Source organism: Petaurus breviceps, unplaced genomic scaffold (assembly GCF_028583685.1).
Source record: "Petaurus breviceps papuanus isolate PSGF00001 unplaced genomic scaffold, PetGlider_PUasm1.0 220, whole genome shotgun sequence".
Classification (NCBI taxonomy): domain Eukaryota; kingdom Metazoa; phylum Chordata; class Mammalia; order Diprotodontia; family Petauridae; genus Petaurus; species Petaurus breviceps.
This window is the reverse complement of record NW_027185876.1, coordinates 15,055,360-15,067,944: the sequence shown is the minus strand read 5'-3', so window position 1 is coordinate 15,067,944 and position 12,585 is coordinate 15,055,360. Positions and strand designations below refer to the sequence as shown.

General features: G+C 39.5%; 1 protein-coding gene across 6 annotated transcripts in view; it reads right to left on the bottom strand.

Moving 5' to 3' along the window:
• DDR2 (discoidin domain receptor tyrosine kinase 2) overlaps nt 1-12,585 on the bottom strand; it is a 264,822-nt gene that overhangs the window by 173,468 nt on the left and 78,769 nt on the right. For 2 of the 6 annotated variants that reach the window (XM_069094668.1, XM_069094666.1), the window contains exon 2: nt 3,280-3,430. The exons of the other annotated variants lie outside the window; for them this stretch is intronic. The gene's annotated coding sequence lies outside the window, so the exon portion shown is untranslated. The remainder of the gene's footprint in view (nt 1-3,279; nt 3,431-12,585) is intronic. 6 annotated transcript variants of the gene reach the window in all.

Sequence of the window (12,585 nt, the reverse complement as noted above, 5' to 3'; positions counted from 1 at the left end):
AAAAAAAAAAAAATTTAACCCTTCAGTAGACCCAATAGAATTGTGGTATAGTAAATATTAAAAGATTGGTTAATTAATAGTCTTACCCACCTAGCAACAGGGCAGTATTTGGAACCTCAGAGGGAGAGAGTAGGCTTCCTCTCTCCTTTGTTAAACAAAAAAGGAAGACACATCAGGCAACTTTGGTCTCAGCTGTGTCATTGTTCTCTGTTTTAGCCTCCCCTTGGGAACCAATTTGGTATCCAAGAGCTAAAGTCATCTCATTATTTAGCATGACCTGGTGGAGTTATCTTTGGAAAAACACTGGTTTTTCTTCATTTTCCAGGATTTGTCAACACTCTCTCCCTTCTCCTACTCTCTGAGCACAGAAAAAACAGTTTCCTTTTAACCCTTGTCATTCACTTGTTTCAGTCTCATTCTTCGTGACCTTATTTGGGGTTTTCTTGGCCAAAATACTAGAGTAGTTTGCTATTTCCTTCTCCAATTCATTTTATAGATGAGAAAACTGAAGCAAAGTGAGTGAAGTGACTTGTCCAGGGTCACACAGCTAGCAAGTGTCTAAAAGCCAGATTTGAATTCAGGAAAATGAGTCTTCCTAACTCCAGGCCTAGACACCTAGCTGCCATATTCTTTGTGGGACAACAAAATTGCTTTCCCTGATGAGCCGATGAAGCTGTCCTTTGGGGATTCTCCTTTAGGTAAAAGGCAACAAGCATTATTAAGCACCTAATGCATGCTAAACCCAAGTCTAATTGCATGGCTGTTAATCCAAACAGGCTAGGACAATAGAAAATAATTTGGTGGAAGCAGAGGTGAGGGCAGTCATTATTTCCTGAATTAAGCTATGGGAGCCTCTGTCTTCTTGTATGTCCTTGGAGAATTCTGCCAAGAGTAAGCCATAAAGTAATTTGTAAATAAAGTCTAGAGGTTGCTAAATTATGATACTAATCAATCTCATGGGAACCCCAAGACCTTCAGATGATGGAGCTAGAGGGCAAGATTGTTCCCTGTGGACAAAAAAAGGTAGATGGAGAGGGATAATAATACCCATAGTGGTGCTAACCACAATTAAGAGATATACTATGTGCAAAGCTCCATGGGCACAAAAACAATAGTTCCTCCTCTCTAGTAGGATACACAAAATATGAAAAGAAATTAAAATGAAGTACAGTGCATCATGAAGAACAAAGACCAAAGGGTGGCAAGTACAAGAAAGTGGATTTCAGCTTAATATAAAGAACAATTTAATGGGTTAAAAATAGCATGGTCTGCCTTGGAAGGTAATGAGGTCTCCATTACTGGAGATCTTCAAGCAGACTCTAGATGAGGGTTTGTTGGGGTTGTTGTAAAGGGGACTCCTGCTTCGGGTAAAGATTGAGCTAGATGACTTTTAAGGTCCCTTCTAATTCTGGGATTTTATGAAAGTATACATATATATACACATATGCATGTAGACATGTGCACACATGTATATATTTATATATACATGTATGTGTACATATAATATGTGTGGATATATGTGTATGTATTTATATACAAATATATGGCAATGGATGGAAAATGGAGAGCCTGCCTCAGAATTTGGAAGACCCAGATTCAAGTCCTTCCTCTGATAAACTGACAGATATAGGCTGTGTGGTCCTGAGCAAATCACACTTCCCATCATTCCAAGTAACTTTCTAAAACTATAGATTAGAGAACAGTTGCTGATTTATATAGGTAAAAAGGGAGTTTCCTCACTAAGAATTCACTACACCAATCAAATCACAGCTCTAGACCACAATAGATCTGTAGCTGTATCTATATGTAATATATATTATATATACATATATATTCATATATAATAGGTATGCAATAGATGATATAGATCACCTGCTGAAAGAAATTATAATAAATGCAAAAATCCAAGCTATACCTATACAAATATAAATTAAATAATACTCCCCAAGAAACTCCAAAGTGACTGACTTTTCCTTTTAATAAACCACAGAGAAACATAATTCTGGAATTACACCTAAATTCATTACTTTTCCAATTACTAGAACTCATTAAACACCTAGGTTGCCTTAAAATTTTCCAATTAAGCAAAGTCCATTTTCAGAGGACTTGAGATATACTCTACCTTTCCAGGTCTCAGCAGGGCCTTCCTGCTGTACCAGGCAGTAAAATCTGTAGTTAATTGAGGCATAATGATTAGTAGGAATATTCCCAGTTGCTTCCTAAACCATAGTCTCTTCCCTTAAAAGAGCTCATTTTCCCTAGGGCTACCCTCAAATACGCTAGCTTCTTCTGAAATATTTTTCATTATTGTGTTAATTTGGTTTTAAAGCAAAGGTTCCAAAGTAAATCTGAAGAGATCATTATGTCTGCACAATTAATGCCTTTCTATCTAATTACGGAACTGAAGGTAGTACAAAATGATGTAATTATAGTGTGCGATGACAGAGGAAAAATCTTAATTATACTCTGCAAACCAGAAATCCCCAGCACTGCCTCATAGAGCTATTTTCATCATTGAAACCACTGACATTAGCTCATCTTCCAAAGCAGCCTGATGAATGTTCTGCTTCTCCAGGTAAATTGATCCCCACAGTAAGAGTTTTTACGTAGCTCTTTTAGGTTAGCAGAGCATTTTGCAAATATTGTTGCATTTTATTGATAAGGGCAGAAGTGTTCCAAGAATTATTCAAATTGTGACTTTCAGACAACTCAATAGTCTTGCTATGTGGTGGGATGTTTAGCATGTCTGGTGGATACCACGAGGTTATCCTTTCTCTATTATTAGGAAGGTGGGAGGGGACTTTAGAACCAGGCCCTCGGAAATAAGACTGTCAGACTAATCTGGGGCCAGTCCTCATTACCAGTCCCTTCCTCCCTGACCTGGAGAATTCAGACCAGTCATCCAACTCCTTCCTGACTCACACAAACTCCTTCCTGACTCCTGACACAGACAAAGAAAGCCCTGCTCTCCCAGTGACACAAGAAGACAAGCTCCACCTCCCTTAGATCAATGATTGATGTGTTTGCTTGACTTAGAGAAAAAGACATTCACTCAAACACAAGGGCTCGGCTAGACTTAAAATCAGACATTCCTGGGCTAGAGTTCCTTTAGTTAAGGGGCTCTATAGAAGTTTCCTCATTCTATATAAGGTAGCTAGTTGGATTTGGAGACAGTGAAATTTCTGCCTCAGACACTTAACTAGCTGTGTGACCCTGGGCAGGTAACCTCTATCAGACTCAGTTTCCTTAACTGTAAAATGGGGTAATAGTATGACCTACCTCACAGGTGAGGATCAAACACAGCTGGGTAACATAGTGGTGTCACCACTGTCCACAGGGGTGGTAGACTTGAAGTCAAGAACATTTGACTTCAAATGTTGCTGTGTGACCGTGGGCTTCACTTAGGCTCTATAAGACTCAGTTTCCTCATCTGTGAAACAGGGAGAATAATAATAATATTGATCCCACATATCTCACAGGACCAGAGGAGATAATACAAATATAAAGGCTATAAAAATCTCAAATATTACCATTTTCCCTTTGAGAACTGAGGAAACTGAGACCCAGAGAGGCTTGTTGCCACATAGTCATTTATTAGCAAGGTCAAAAAACTCAAGTTTCATGATTTTGAGTTCAGCATTCCTGGCCACTTCGCGTCTGTTCTATAGCCAAAGGATGCTGCCCCATAGCTTCCAGAAGCACCTCCATAAGCTCAATGGAGAGACCCAGCAAGTATGATTTCACATTTTTATAACACATCAAATTTGTGGGATTAGGTATATATCCCCAACAGACCACACCCTCGATTATTCCAAACTTGCTGGCGCATAAACTAAAGAATAAATGAAGCATTTAAACCACTCTTGCAGTTATAAAACATGTACTCAGCCAAGGATGTTGGGTGGTTTTATTCCATACAAGCCCACCCTCCCCTCTAGCACTTGCAAGGAGACTAAAACAATTGTAACTGGTATTCTGTTCTGATGAACTGGCACAGAAACTTCCTTCAGGCACTGCCCATAGGAATCATTTACTTCCTAGGCTACACTGTCACAATCTAAACTTTGAGTAGTACACAAATTGGCTCAGCTTGTGAGCTTGGGCTTGGCCAAAACAGTTTTCCATCAGACTCACTCTGAAAGTACCCAAAGTTCCTCTGTCCTCCTGTGTTGAAATCCAGATGTTATCAACAGTGACCTTTGCAAAGATAAACTCAGAATAATTTGAAAGGGACCAAAAGACCTGCCTATTCATAAATATCTCTCCAAATGCCCTTCAAAGTTGTGTTAGTCACCAGTAGGTTGCACAACAAAGATAGAGGCATATTATCTAGGCAGGACCTTTACTAATGAATTTGACCATGGTCAAGTTGTCTAAAAAGTCTGAGCCTGAGATAACCCTCTAAGACTCTAAACTGTAGATGGAAGTGATCCCAGAGTGAAGACCTGAAGGGAGCTATGGATTGGTGAGGAGGTAGAGCATTCTAGGGCTCTCCAAAGGAAAGGTGCCTCCCAACAACAAAACTGACTCCACCTTTGCCCAGTAATTTTACCCCTTCATTTGTTCTCCACATTTGGCCTTTATGTATTCTCAGATCAAGCAAATGAGTTAGAAATGAGAGGAAAAGAAATTCTGAAAGATATGTTTAAGTCTCCAGGTCTTCATATACTTGAGTGTATAAGGAAATGGGTATATCAAGAACCCAAAACTTCTTCAAACAAGTTTTAGTAGAGAAATTAGAGTAGACTACAGCAGAGCAGGATGGAAAGTGTGCATAACAGAGTCAGAAAGACAAGTTGAGATCCCATCTCTAACTTGTAAGCTGTATGACTGTAAGTCACCTAATGTCTGAGTCTCAATTTTGCCATCTGCAAAATGGGAATAATAACTACAGTGCCAACATCACAGGGTTATTTTGAGTTTCAAGGTTGAGCAAAGAGAAAGGTCACTATCATTGTTACATGTTGGAGAAGTACAAACTTATACAAAGTTAACTATAAAGCTATTTTCTCTGAGTGAATCCTATTAAAAAGTTGAAAACTTTGGGTAAGAAAGAGTTAGGATGATGGTGGACCTCATTCTGGGAGCTTGCCAGGCTGTACTGGTAGGATTTAACTTGGTGACCTTTCATTGGCCATTGGCTCCTCACTGTATCCTTAAGTGCCCTATACTGAGCAGCCACTGGTTCATTCAAGGAGGGGTGCACCTGGGGCAGCTAGGTGGTGCAGTGAATAGAGCACCAGCCCTGGAGTCAGGAGGACCTGAGTTCAAATCCGGCCTCAGACACTTGACACAAAAAACTAGCCATGTGATTTTGGGCAAGTCACTTAACCCCAATTGCCCCTCCAAAAAAGCAAAAAAAAAAAAAAAAAAGGAGTGGTGCACATGCCTTCCAATGATCTGCTCAGTCTTGCCCAAGTGCAGAAAAACCATTTAGGGTATTTTAAACCAGTAGCAATGTCCATAGACCAGGGCTAGGGAACCTCCAGGGCACATGTGGCCCTCTAGGTCTGCAAGTACAATGAATCAGGACATAGAGGGCCACATGTGGCCTTAAGGCTGCAGATTTCCCACCCTTGCCATAGCCTTTTAGAAGAGAGCTAGGATATGAGTAAACATCCATTAGTAAACAATCCATTAGGAAGTGCTTGTGATGTGTCTTACATGTTTAAACTGTTTTTTAAAAGGAGCAACAGGGGCAGCTAGGTGGCACAGTGAATAGAGCACTGGCCCTGGAGTCAGGAGGACCTGAGTTCAAATGTGGCCTCAGACACTTAACACTTACTAGCCGTGTGACCTTGGGCAAGTCACTTAACCCCAATTTGCCCTGCCTTCCCCCTCCAAAAAGCAAAAAATAAAATAAAATTTTAAAATTAAAGGAGCAGGGGCAGCCAGGTAGCACAGCGAGTAAGAGCACTGAACCCAGTGTTGGGATGACCTGGGGATTGAATCTGGGCTCAGACACTTAGCACCCACCCAGAAACACCTGGCCGTGTAACCTTGAACAAGTTACTTAGCCCCAATTACTTTTAAAAAAAATTAAAGGAGCAACAAATCCTTACAATTTCAGAAAGTCTAAGAAATGAAAATGAGAGCAAATAACTTAGTATAGCATATTATTATATGTTATATAAAATTAAATATTAAAATAAACATTAAATTAAATATATAAATATAATATAAAATTGAATGTATACATAACAAATTTTAAATTAACAATTTAAGATAATTACATAATAAAACAATAAAATATATTGTATTTTATGTTATATTTGTATATCATGACTATATTATTAATTATTTTTATAAAGCTTTTTCCATCACTAGCACACAATAGAATAAGTGTGTGAGTAGACCAAAGGGAATTTATGCAAAAGATCTCATAGAGTTAGAATATATGGGATTTGACAAATAGAAAGTAAACTCTTCAAGAGCAAAGACTGGTTCAATACTGTTTTTGTAAAGCCAGAGCCTGACATTCTGCATAAGAGGTGAACTTGGGCTTAAGTTTATCAACCAATTCAATGTAGGACTGAGGGAACAGTAGGAAAGAGAACAAGCCTTTATTAAGTGCTTACTGTATGCCAGACACTATGCTAAGCATTTTACAAATATCTCATCTTATCCTCACAACAGCTAAGGGAGGGAAGTGATATTGTTATCCCCATTATGCAGTCAAGGAAATTGAGGCAGGCAGAAATTAAGTAACTTGTTGATGTTCACACAACCAGTAAGTGAGACCATATCTGAACTCAGGTCTTCCTGACTCCAGGCCCAATATTCTATGCACCACGTGCCAACCAGCTTAGAGTCCAGGATGACTCTGAGCTTACAAACCCAGAAGAGTGGGAGGAGTGTAACGTTCTCAGCAGAGGAACTGGATTCACATTTTGGCTCTGCCTCTCAGAGACTAAATGACCTTGAGCAACCTATTTCCTGTCTCTAAGCCTCAGTTTCCCCATATGCAAAATGAGAGAGTTGGACTAAAAAAAATGTCTCCTTCTATCTACAAAACATGTGATCTAAGAATCCTGGATACACTTAAAGGTTACTTAAGTATAGTTCTTGATGTGGTCCAAAGCCTCTGCTTAGCCTTATATTTCTTTCTTTCCTCTAGGTCTGATGAGGTGATACATAGAAAACGGCACAGCAAATTCTGATGATCCTGACATGAGGCAAAGGCTGCCCTCCAAAATTCAAGTCAGATTTTTTTTTGGCTCATGCGGGATTTTCTTCACCTATTCTTTTCCCCATTACTCCAAATTTAGAAGTATCTAAACATATTCCCCCTACCCAGTTCCTCTCCCATTGTCTTGGTCTTGGTCATGGCTAGGCTGCTCCTCTTAAATCACTGAGATGCACTGATGTGTCTCACGTTCACACCCCTTGGCCACAAGAAGCTCTGACAAGTCAATGGCCTGACACTCAGCATCCAGGTCTTTTTTTCCCCTGGACACATTCATCTGCATTTTTCCAAGTTGAACCTTCCTCCTTCCTGCCAGGATCGCTGTTGATCCCTGGCTAACTATTTTCTGTTTCAAATGATCCTTGTAATTAATAACATCTGGGACTTTTAATAATATCATCTGTGTTTCTTTCTAGATCATTAAGGAACATGCTAATGAGAGGCAGACTTAACTTCAATGCCAGCCCACCCTCACTGGACCCCTTCTTGTGACAGAATTTTGTCAAAATCTGGAATTCGTATGATCTTTTAATTCATATTTTCCAACATAAATTTTTTTGTCCATTTGGAATTCAATTCAAAAGTGATGTTGCACAAGGAAAAACTTAAGAAGCAGCATGGTACGGTGGAAAAGAGAACTCGAAGAGAAGCCTGAGTTCAAATCCTGCCTCTGATATTACCTAGTCAGAGGTAATATCTCTCAGAGACTCAGTTTCTTCATCTTTAAAATGGGTCACCACTTGCCAAGAATATGACAGAAGAGATTCCTGCTTGAGGCACAGTTTGGGCTAACTGAACTCAGAAGTCCCTCCCAACACAGACTTTATGATTCATTCTAACATCTTCTCAAAAGGGCTAGTGTGGTGATCTCATGAGATGAAGAAAAGTAGTTGTAATCATAAAGCAAGGAGGCTAGGTGGTTCCATAGGGCATAGAGTGCCAACCCTGGAGTCAGGATGACTATCTTCCTGAGTTCAAATCTGACCTCAGACACTTATTAGCTGTGTGACCCTGGCCAAGTCACTTAACCCTGTTGGTCTCATTTTCTGCATCTGCAAAATGAGCTAGAGAAGAAAATAGCAAACCATTCCTGTTTCTTCACCAAGAAAACCCCAAACAGGGTCACAAATAATCAAACATCAATGAATAACAACAAATCATAAAGTATTCTAAAATGTAAGCCATCACATCTTTTTAAAATGTTCTTTTCTTTTTATTAATAAACACCTACAATTATCCACATTTTGATATGCCAAGAACAGAAACAAAGATGATCATGTATGAAAGTAGGAATTTTTCTTATATCATTAGTGAATATTTATAGAGAGTTTCAAGATTTGGAAAGCACTTAACCATTTTGATCTTTACAATAACCTTGGGAGATAAGTTGTATTGTTACAGTCATTTCATAGATGAGGAAACCAGACTGAGAAATCTTAAATGACTTGCCCAGGTTCACACTGCTAGTGTCTGAGGCAGGATTTGAACTCAGATCTTCCTGACTTCCAGTCCAGCACTCTCTCCACTGCGCCACCTAGCTGCCTCAAATATGTCCAGATTGTTTCATGAAGTGCCTTATTATATTTAACACAAAAATACCAACACTAGGGAGGGAGGCGGGGGCAGCTAGGTGTCACAATGAATAGAGCACTGGCCCTAGAATCAGGAAGACCTGAGTTCAAATTCAGCCTCAGACACTAACTCTGTGACCCTGGCCAAGTCATTTAACCCTGATTGCCTATCTGTATGTATGTATGTATGTATGTATGTATATGTTTATTATATATATATATATATAAATACTCTTCTAGCTGTCTGCTTCCTTTCATATACCTTCTTCTGCTCTCTTCTGCGCATTTTTAAAAGTTTTTATTAATATGCGTTTCTTTCTTTTTTTAAATCACTACCACATCCACTCACCCACCCACAGTAATATTGCATAAGGAGAGGCATGAGGGGTAGCATGGTCCAGTGGAAAAGTGGGCTAAAGGAAAAGTCAAGAGAGATCTAGGTTCAAATACTGCTTCTGAAACTAGCTGTGTTACCAAGGACAAGTCAACCTCTCTGAGTCTCAGCTGCTGCATCTATAAAATGGGGATATAATAATATCTGTATTACCTTCCTCGCAGAGTTATAGTAAGGATCAGATGAGATTAGGTATGTAACCCTCACCTACCCACTCTCCCCCCATAGTCCTTCCCTTTCAAAAACTAAATAAACTAATAAACTTATAACACTAATGTTGCTTTTTTAAAAATCCTGTCCTATAAAAATTATTTACATATAAAACTCACTGCCTTTCGTGTTCAATTATTCCCCAGTCACCATGTTTAATATGTGTTTATTTTAAAAGATCCCCAGTAGAGTGTGCAGTAGAGTCTCAGAGCTGGAAGGGTCCAATCCAGCCCACAGCTGAACAAGAACAGACTTCATAATGTACCTAGTGAGTAGAAATTCAGCCTTTGCCTAAAGATCTTAAGTAAACTGGAACTTGCAAGTTCCATCAAGCACATCACAGCCACACAGGAAGTCAATAGCAAGGTCAGGCTTCAAACCCACGTCCTCAGATTCTAATTCCAATGTTCTCTTCATAGCAACATACTGCTTCTCCCACATTGCTATGCTGCTTAAGGATCAAATGAAGTCATGGATATAAGAACATTATGAAAATATAGTCATAGGATCATAGATTAAAGGCTGGAAACTACATGGCATCAAGGATAAGGTGCTAGACCTAAGCTTGAAGACTGTATTAGACACTCACTACCTGTGTAACCCTGGGCAAGGCATTTAACATCTCTGCGCTTCCACATCTGACTCTGGACTTCTCCATCATGTCCAACAGCCTTTTCACCCTGGGAGATGCCTGTGCCCCAGTGGCCCCCATCCTCCTTTTGAGGAAGTGTCCAAGTCAGCCACACTCACTCCTTTAGTTTTCTCCTTGTTCCGCTCCTTACTCTCTGGCTTTCTCTACCATCCCCCATGTGGGTATTTTCTCCTTCCCTCCTCTTACTTTTCAGCTCCCTTTTCTGTGTTGTCTTCTTCCATTAGACTGTAAGCTCTTTGAGGGCAAGGACTGTCTGTCTTTTATATTTGAATGTACAGTATTTAACAAAATGCCTGGCAATAGTAAGCATTTAATAATTGTTCCATCTATCTGGCTGCCTACTTTTCTATCTTTCTATCTAGCTAGCTTTCTGTCTGGATGTCTTTCTATCTGTTCATCTGTCTGTCTATCTGTCTATTAATTTTTCTGTCTTTTATCTGTCTATCTTTCTATTTCTCTGTCTGTGTCTACCTACTTACCTACCTACCTGTTTCCTTATCTCTAAAATGAGGGAGTTGAATTCAATGGCCTCCAAGGTCCTTCCAGCACTAAATCTGTGATCTTGTAGATATGAAGTACTTATAAAAGAAATGCACTATTACCCTTATAATAACAATAATATTGCCCTAAAAAGCATTTTACTTTGCTTTCTTTCCCCAAAGCAGATAAATCAGAGGGAAGCCAGAGAAACCTAAGAAGGACAGAACAATGTGCTCTCACTAATGCAGACGCAGAACCATTTCTACAATAGGCTGATTGGTGGTGATGCTTTCCAAGACAGATGTTTTATTTCTCCTCCCATGAAGGGCTTCAAAACAGGAAAGACTCTTCTCTGGGGTACTTTAGGGATGGTCCTGTTGGGAGGCATGGCAATGGACAACTTATAGTATCTTTCCCAGTCTCCTCTAGGCTTTTCGGTTTTCTACTTTATCATCAGGAAGTGTTTTCTTGGTTAGTTACAACAGCAACATAGAATCCTAGAATATAAGAGCTAGAAGGAATCTTATACATCAACAAATTCAGCCTCTTAATTATATAGATGAGGAAACTGGGACCCAAATAAAGGTAGAGACCTGTCTGAAGTAATCAGGGAGTTGAGACTGGAATTTATGTCTCTTGACTCCCAAGTCCAGATTTATTTTATACTGCATTCTGCTACCTCTCTGTTCAGAGGAGAAGTAGCACTGACAGGACATTCAGTGCCTTAGGACAATGGTGCATCATAGGCCCAGCCCAGGATTTCAGTCTAAATCAGTTCCAAGAAAGTCTGAGTCCAAGCCACCCCCAAATCCCTCATGGCCCAACTGACTACTCTGAACTAAATGATTACTAAGGCTCTTTCCGGGTATAACATTCTTGATATATGGAGAGCTCACAAACTCCTTGACTTGGAATAGAATCATTTCTAAACTGTCTTTAAAAAATATATACTTCCAATCGGAAAAAAAAACCCTTTCATATAAATCAGTCAGAGTTGAAAGGAACCTTCGAGGTCACACAGTATAACTACCATCTGCAGCAGAAATCTCTTCTATGACATTCCTAACAAATGATCAGCCAGTTTCCAATTAAACATTTTCAGGAAAAGGGATTTTTCAGCTTTAGTTTGTTTTTAAAATAATCTAGAATTTTTCCAGCTAAAAAATGACTTTTTTTCTCTGCAAAAGTAATATACCAATTTTATGTCACCCCACCCCCATAACATGCCCCTTACAACCAAGCCAAATATAGACCTTTTCTCTATGTTATACGACCTCCTGGGTTTTCCACCTATCTTTCCAGATTTCTTAGGCATTACTCTCCTTCATGCATTATTCTTTAAGCCAAACTAGTCTTCCTTTTATTCCATGTATGTGATAATCCATCTCTTCTTTCTCTGCCTTTGAACAAACATGGAATGCACTCCATCCTCACCTCTACTCCATAGAATGTCTCAATCTTCTAAGGTTCAATTCAACTGCAACTTCCTACAGAAAGTTTCTCATCTTCCCTAGTTACTATCATCCTTACCTTACCCTTCTAAATTACTTTGTATTTATTTTTTGCATGTTTCACATTTACTTAAATATATACATTATGGTTTCCCAAAAGAATATAAACCACTTGAGGGCAGAAACTTGTCTTCGCGTTCCCGCTAGCTGGCATGGTACCTGGAACATAGTAGGCACTTAACAAGTACTTGCTAAACCAATGGATGAATGGATGGATGGAAGCAGACCATCTCCACCTCCAGGCTTCCCTGGCTTCCTTCAAGTACCAGCTAAATTCTCCTTCCTACAAGAAACCTTTCCTGATTCAGCCTTAAGGCTCACTCCTTTAGTCCTCTCCTTCCTCTGCTCTTGACTCTCTGGATTTCTCAACCATTCCACCTTATATCTTCTCATGCCCTGCCCCTATTTTTCAGTTCCCTTTTATGTGTTGTTCTACCCCCATTAGAATGTTCCCTCTGTTGAGTATTTCCAGTTGGCCCTATATATGCTTGTTTATACTTCACAGCTCACATGCTATCTCTTCCTATTAGACTATGAGCTCCTTGAGAGGAGAGAGTGCCTTTTACCTTTCTTTGTGTCTC